The sequence below is a fragment of the Hyperolius riggenbachi genome, chromosome 8 (genome assembly GCF_040937935.1).
Source record: "Hyperolius riggenbachi isolate aHypRig1 chromosome 8, aHypRig1.pri, whole genome shotgun sequence".
Taxonomy (NCBI): domain Eukaryota; kingdom Metazoa; phylum Chordata; class Amphibia; order Anura; family Hyperoliidae; genus Hyperolius; species Hyperolius riggenbachi.
Genome location: NC_090653.1, coordinates 242,587,641 through 242,595,169, shown reverse-complemented (window position 1 = coordinate 242,595,169; position 7,529 = coordinate 242,587,641). Strand labels below are relative to the sequence as shown.

The 7,529-nt window shown below is 44.1% G+C and overlaps 1 long non-coding RNA gene across 1 annotated transcript in view; it reads right to left on the bottom strand.

Moving 5' to 3' along the window:
• Positions 1–3,126: 3,126 nt before the first annotated feature.
• The window catches only part of LOC137527693 (uncharacterized), a 77,711-nt gene continuing 73,308 nt past the window's right edge, over positions 3,127–7,529 (bottom strand). Inside the window, exon 2 of the long non-coding RNA XR_011023197.1 lies at positions 3,127–5,289. This is a non-coding gene — a long non-coding RNA (uncharacterized lncRNA). The remainder of the gene's footprint in view (positions 5,290–7,529) is intronic.

The window sequence follows — 7,529 nt, the reverse complement described above, 5'->3', positions numbered from 1 at the left end:
GCAGGTAATCTCTGACACCACAGTGCTGTACTTTCTAGCATGGCTGGCTGATCAAATTTTATGATGAGACAGGTTCATTTCCAGTTAAAAAAAAACTATCCATTTCCTCCTGTAGTTTTAGTGGGAGGGAGATGTAATATTGTTAACTTGCAGTATTACCAGTCTTTATAAACAAAGGTGTAAATGGCTTCTAATAGGACTCTGTGCCCTGCTGCCCACTTGCTGTGTGACTCTACAGGCAGGCCTGGCACTTACCAGCCTCACCCTAAATGTTCTTCCTTTTTAAAACTCTGTAGGCCTTTGGTAACTGATGATTGTTTAAAAAAAATTAATCATAATTACTTGGGATTTTTTTCCCCTCCCTTACTAAAGGTTCTACTCTTTGTTTTTTCTGGTGGTGTGGTTGAGGGTAGGTCTTTTTTTTCCTCAGTGCGTCAGAAGGTACATAATTTATTGCCAGGTTAAAGGACTTGGGGCACTTTGAGGGAAGGGGAGGAAAACTGTGAACGTGTCTGACCCTTTCAGCGATGCCCTAGATAAACCGGTCATTCCAGAAATAGTCCATGTATGCCACACATACCAATCTTTTCCATATTCTGCTGAGCTTAGCCAGTCAAGTGCAACTATTGATAAATAGGAGCATTAAAGGACAACTGTATTTATTATACACACAAGTGCATTTGATTGCTTCCCAAAGGACCCCCTATGGATCTTCTATGTTTGATGTCCAGTATGCATGAGTTTAGACAAATGTATGCATGTTTTCAGCAAACATATGCAGCTTTAAAAAGGACCAATCCATTTAAACCTGGTTTAACCATTACACCTCCAAGTTAGATCCCCTTAAAAAAACAGAGCAATTTTCACCTGTCTGCACTCCTTCCATTCATTTGCCTATAACTGTATTACTACTTATCACAACAAAACCAATCTATATCTTGTTTTTTTCACCACCAATTAGGCTTTCTTTAGGGGGTACTTCTTGCGAAGTATGATTTTATTCTAAAAGTGTTTTAACATGGAAAATAAGAAAAAAAATGGAAACAATTCATTCTTTCTCAGTTTTTGGCCATTGTAATTTTAAAATAATACATGTTACCATAATTCAAACCCACACATGTTATTTGCCTATTTGTCCCAGTTATTGCAGCATTTAAAATTCTTCCCTAGTACAATGTATGGCAACAATATTTTATTTGGAAATAAAGGTGCTTTTTTAAGGTTTGCCTCCATCCCTAATTAAAAGCCAATAATTTATAAAGTAACAGTAATATACCCTCTTGACATACATATTACAAAAGTTCAGTCCCTAAGGTAAAGATTTGTTTGTTTTTCTTTGTAAAAATGTTTAAAAAAAAAAATTGGGAAGTGTGGGAGGCCCAGAGCTAATTAAAAGTATAAAAATAAGTATTTAATTGAAAAAAAATATGGATGTAATTTTACTATTTGGCCACAAGATGCCCTCGCACCTGACTTCCTTATGTGTAGTATTACTACGCAAAGAGGGAGTGATGCATGGACAGTCTTTGTGAATGGCGGTGCCGTCTCATGGATCATTCACACGAACTTAGATCAATGAATGGTAACTGTGTTCCCATTCATTGATCTAGCGGCTACCGATCGGCAGCGGTAACAAGGGGGGGGGGGGGGGGGGCGAGCAGGAACGCGCGGTAGGAAGGAAAGTAGTAGCTACACCCCTGCAAACAGTTATGGCATTTTGTAGGGACGTAGTTACTTGTCCCGGTTGAGGGGAAGTGGTTAAATTGATTGGCCCATTTTCAAGCTGCATATATTTGCATACAAATTTGCATACATTTACATAAACTTGGAAATATTTGCATCTCATTGATCATCCCTAATGTTGAGAGGTTTGGCCACTGTGTCCCAGTGTCCCTCGTCCCTCTTGTCCACATTGGCATTTGTAAACAAAAAGAATGTCCTCTTCTGTCCACCTATAGGAAATGGCTGAGGGGTTTACGCTTCTGTTTGTTAGGGCAGGTCTTCCAACATTACAGCCATAGGTTACTATTGCTTTGCCACTACCAACTTTAGAAGCCCCACCCCTTGTCTTCGTCCTAGCTTTTTTTTTTTTTTTTTTTTTTTTAGATAGGCAGGAGATGACATCACTTTGTTAACTGCCAGCATGGACTGGAGGGACAAAAGCATCCAGATATCTGTATCCACCATCCAAGTTGGGGGAAGTCCAGTTTAGTTTTTGAATGACAAAAAAAGGTACTTGTGTGCATGTGTACACGCATTCTTTAAGGTTATTAAAACCAACAAAACTGGGAATGGTTTAGATTATCCACATGAGTTGAGGCCCGCACACACGCTAGATGGATGTCGCCCAGCAGGGATTGGGATTCCTTGGAAGACATTGCTTGACCAAAGTTGTACAGATGCGTAGTTGGCCTGCAGGCTAACAACGTGTTCTGTTGCAGTGGGGGGGGAGGGGGGGGGGTTTATTAGTGCTGGCAGGGCAACACAGATATGGCGTCATGTGGGGCCATATCTAGCGTGTATACGGGCCTTTAATGTTCATGGTCTGGATTTATGATAATCGTATAGACGTATAGAAAAAATACAATATCAAGGTGCACTCCTTCACTTCTTAACAGCACAGATCATGCCTCGTTTTTTGGATCGCTTAGACCCAAGGTGAGGTGTCACACCCTTGGAAAACTTATTGTAAATGGTCCAGAGCTCAACAAGTCTGTAAATAGTATATTTCTCCGCAAGTTTATAAACAGTGTACTTCTTCAAACCGGTACAGTTCAATAATGTTAGGTTCAATTCAAGCAGTGCTTCAGTAAATCATACTATCAGATTATGCTCACCAGATTACGATGCTAATCGATTACAGATCAGCTCGTGCGGTTTTTGGCCTAGCCAGTCTACTTTCTCCTGATCCTTATCTCCTGGATGCCTCATGCAAAAGAAAAAACTCCAATAGTGTAGTATGTTCTATCAATCCACTCTGTAATGCCCACACAGATAAATTGCGCTCACCAAATAGTTATGCCAATCAGTCACAGATCAGCCAACGCGCTTTTGGCCCGGCCAGTATTATTTTCTCCCAGGTAGTATCTTCAGTCACTCGCAGGTATATAGAGAAAAATAAACACATAGTGTAGTCTGTTTATTTAGCCACCACCAAGAATGCACCCATCCATGCAATGTGCTCACCAGATAGCAATGCCAATCGATCACAGATTAGCTTCACAAGTTTTTGGCCCAACCAGTATGATATATCTTCAATGACTCAAAGATAAAAGCAGACACATTTATGGTGCAGCACATCCAGTGTAATCACCCCTCATGTGCACATACCACCTGCAATGCCCCTATATATAGAGGTATAGAAAAGCCTTACTGGGAAAATAAAAGGGGCAGTCCACCAGATACTGCTTTCTCGATTTTCAGTTGTAGCTGATGGTTTAAAGGGGATTTGCAGTACAAGTAAATACATACAAAATGCAGTGCTGGCTGCTCCTATTCTTACCTAATTCAGATTTGATTGTATGTCATCCCAGCAGCCCCATCAATTTCAACCAAAACAGGAGAGTTTTCTGTGTTGTCATTAAATACTAATACATTGTCTGCTCAGCAAATCGGGAACAAATCGCATGATGCTGCCCCTAGCAACAAGTGGCTCTGCCCTCATTGGGTGCTGATGGCTGGTTTGCAGGACTTGACTTTCACGAACCAAATTATTTGTGTCTATAGAGAACAGATCATATCTACTTCAATCAGACCATACGAAATAGTATTCTGATTTTTGTTTTTTGTCCTTTGAGATAAATTTGAACTACCGGCGTGCAGATTTTGGGGCATTCCTTTATCAAAGTGGTGCTAGATCTCGTGATGATATCTCAGTGAAGGGGCTAGGAGATCACCAGATGGTATTCGCCGTGGAGGTGCTAGGAGCGAACACAGTAAATCCAGCACTGGAGACTTGGGCGCAGCCGGCGCCACCATAGGCCGTAATAGGAACTACGGCTATCGCAGGCACAGGGAGTAACTTCAGCGCCGTCAGAAGACGGACCTGAAGTTGCTTTTAAAACAATAATTCGGATTCCAGCGATTGCTGGAAGCCAAATTATTTCATTCCCCCACTATCCATGTCGGCCTGGAGGGGGAATAGTAATTAACACGGCCCGGACTTGTGCGGCAGCAGGATCGGCCATATACTGGCTGTGTCCTGCGCCCAAGTCTCCGGCGCCGTTCTCTCTCGTACGCGCTAGGAGATCTCTGGGTAATATTCTCAGTGGAGTGCCTAAGTGATCTCACGATGATATTCTCAGTGGAGGTGCTAGGAGATCTCCCAGTGATTATTCTTAGTGGAGGTGTTGGGAGATCTTGGGATAATATTATTAGTGGAGGTGCTAGGAGATCGAGGGATGAGATTCTTAGTGGCGATCGAGGGATGATATTCTCATGGAGGGGCTAGGAGATCTCAAGATGATAATCTCAGTAGAGGTGCTAGGAGATCTCCGGGTATCTCAGCGGAGGTGCTAGGACATCTCAGAATCTCTCAGTGGAGCGGCTAGAAGATCTTTTGATGATATCTCGGGAAGATATTCTCAGTGGAGGTGCCAGGAGATCTCAGGATCACCTCTCAGTGGAGGTGCTGGATCATCTCAGGATGACATCTCAGTGGAGGTGCTAGGAGATCTCAGGAAGATATTCTCAGTGGAGGTGCTAGGAGATCTCCGGATCACCTCTCAGTGGATGTGCTGGATCATCTCAGGATGACATCTCAGTGGAGGTGCTAGGAGATCTCAGAATGATATTCTCAGTGGAGGTGCTAGTAGATCTCAGGATGATATTCTCAGTGGAGGTCCTTGGAGATCTCAGGATGGTATCGGTGGATGTGCTAGGAGAGCTTGTGAAGATATTTTCAGTGGAGTTGCTAGGAGATCTCTGGATAATATTCTCAGTGGAGGTGCTAGAAGATCTCAGGATATTCTCATTGAACACATTAGGATGTGTTTACTGAGGATATCTAAGATGTTTGATCGCTGGAGATACATTAGTAGATCAGGTCCAATGTCTTTGTGCAGGATGTTTTGGTTCATTTTGAGTTGTTGTGGTTTCCATCTGTCTAGGAAGAAGGAAGTGAATGGCATCCTCTTGAAAAGGAAAGACTGGCTGTTTGAATTCCTTCTGAGGAAATGCCACTCGCCTCTTCTGGTGGCACTGTATTTGGTCTTCTCATTGGGAAGCAAGGGAATAACCTCAGCTGGAACCCTCTCAAGGATATCAAAAACTGGTTCTACATCTTCTCCCCTAATTTCAAAATGAAAACAAAAAAAGGGTTAGCTGCCGTTCCACCTAAACTTGCAGCACTGATAAAAAAAAATGTTCATGTTGTTTGATCCACAATCAGCCTGCAAATAATCATCTTTGCTACTGGCAGACATGAAAAAAAGACAGCACTTACAGCCATTATCTATAACCACTCCCCTAACAATGTGACGGGCTTAAAGGTTGTTTTTTTATACATATGCACACAGGAAGATACTGGTTGCTTGGCAGTTGAAAATAGCCATCATTTCCCACAATGCAACATGGCTCAAACAGTGTGATGTTCTGCCTAGATCAGGCATGGGCAAACTTGGCCCTCCAGCTGTTAAGGAACTACAAGTCCCACAATGCATTGCAGGAGTCATGACTCATAAAGGCAAATGCATTGTGGGACTTGTAGTTCCTTAACAGCTGGAGGGCCAAGTTTGCCCATGCCTGGCCTAGGTCCTGACTTCACACTGTGGGAGGGGTTTTATTCAAATATCAGCCATACAGATTTTCCCAATGATTTATTTGAGAAAAGGTAAAGATTTCTCATGGGAAAGGGGGTATCGGCCACCGATTGGGATGAAGTTCAATCCTTGGTTACAGTTCCTCTTTAAAGTAAACAGGCCACCTATTGTGAGTGGCTAGGCCTCCTATACCTATCATGGGTGTGGCTGTGTGGGCGCAGGTAATAGAGTGTAAGGGAACGGTAAGGATGATTTGTGAAGCACCTATCTCATAGTTGACACTCCCTTCCTATACTGTCTGGTAATGGCAGCGCTTAAAGAGCCCAAGCCGGAAGCTCCAGTATGAAATATGTTCTAAGAGGCACCTTTTTTTCTTCTGTGAATAAAAGAGACTTTTGCTTTATTAACCAATGCTCCCCTGCTGTATGTGTAGCTGCAGACCCTGATCCAGCCTCATTCTGGTGAGCACAGAAAAGGGTCACTCTGTGTTTTATTTTTTTTACCTTCTATGCAAGTGAAATAAAAGGGGAGCTATTGAAAAACAAATCTGTCCTCTCGCCTGTCTTTTATGTGTGAAACAAAGTTTGATGTTGAAGTTTCAAATACAATTAGAATGCCTTCCATATCTCTGAAGTGGAGGCTTCTGGGTAATTGCCTTCGATTATTGTGTGCTTCGGGGTGCTTAGTCATTCCAAGAAAGAGATCTGATATAGTTGTACTCGCTGACACAATGGTGCTGCGGCTTCATCAAGAATTCTCTAAACATACCCCGGCGTTGGGGAGGGCATGTTTGGGCCTACTGAGAACCTCTTTAAAGTGGGGCTCTGGGCACAGAATGATGACAGTACTGTGTGTCCTGGATGACACCCAATAGCATAACAGCTGTTGTCCAAAAACTACGGTGCACACTGTAGTCAGCCGGATTCCTTTCCTACCCCCCCCCCCCCCCCCACCCTTGCAGAGTCATAAGAGTGCGTTAAAACTCACCTGATCACTGATGCGGTCAGGATGTGCCAGCGGCATGTGACGTGACACCCTGTGGCCATGCAGACATTGGAATCAGCGATCGGGTGAGTTTTAACCCGCTCTTATTGCCCGCTCGCGACTCTGCAGAGGAGGGAGGAGGGAAAGTGTTTTAGGAATGCAGCCCGTGGATCGCAGTATACGGCCTGGGCCACATTAAAGGAAGCATCCAAGCAGCCCAAAAAAAAATCTACTTACCTGAGGCTTCCTCCAGCCCCTGGAGGCCACTTTGTCCCTTGCTGCAGGTGCGGGATCCCCTGCGTTTCAGAAGCTGACCTCGCCGGGTCGGCCTCTACTGCGCCTGTGTGAGCGCTGCTGTCAATCACAATTATGTGGTCTGGAGTGTTCTGCGCAGGCAAAGTAGAGGCCAAACCTAGGGAGATCGGCATTCTGAAACAGAGGGCATCCTGAACACCGGAGCTGCGGCAAGGGACATATAGGCTGCCAGGGGCTGGAGGAAGCCCCAGGTAAATAGATCTCATTTTTGTTGGGGAGAGGGGGTGCCTGCTCAGATGTTTCCTTTGCCCAAGCCTTCACTAGAGGCATTGTGGCACATAAGCTACGTGACCACTAGAGGGCTCTAGTGTTTTGTCAGTTGATGCACAGCTCCCTGGGAGTAGAGGAAGACTTCCCAGCGGTGGCAAGAAGGCATGGAAGGAGGTGCTGGCAGACAAGTGAGAGTAGAGTTGACCCAAAATCAAACACCTCTAGGGCTTACTTCCGACCTGCCACTGAACCAGCAAAATC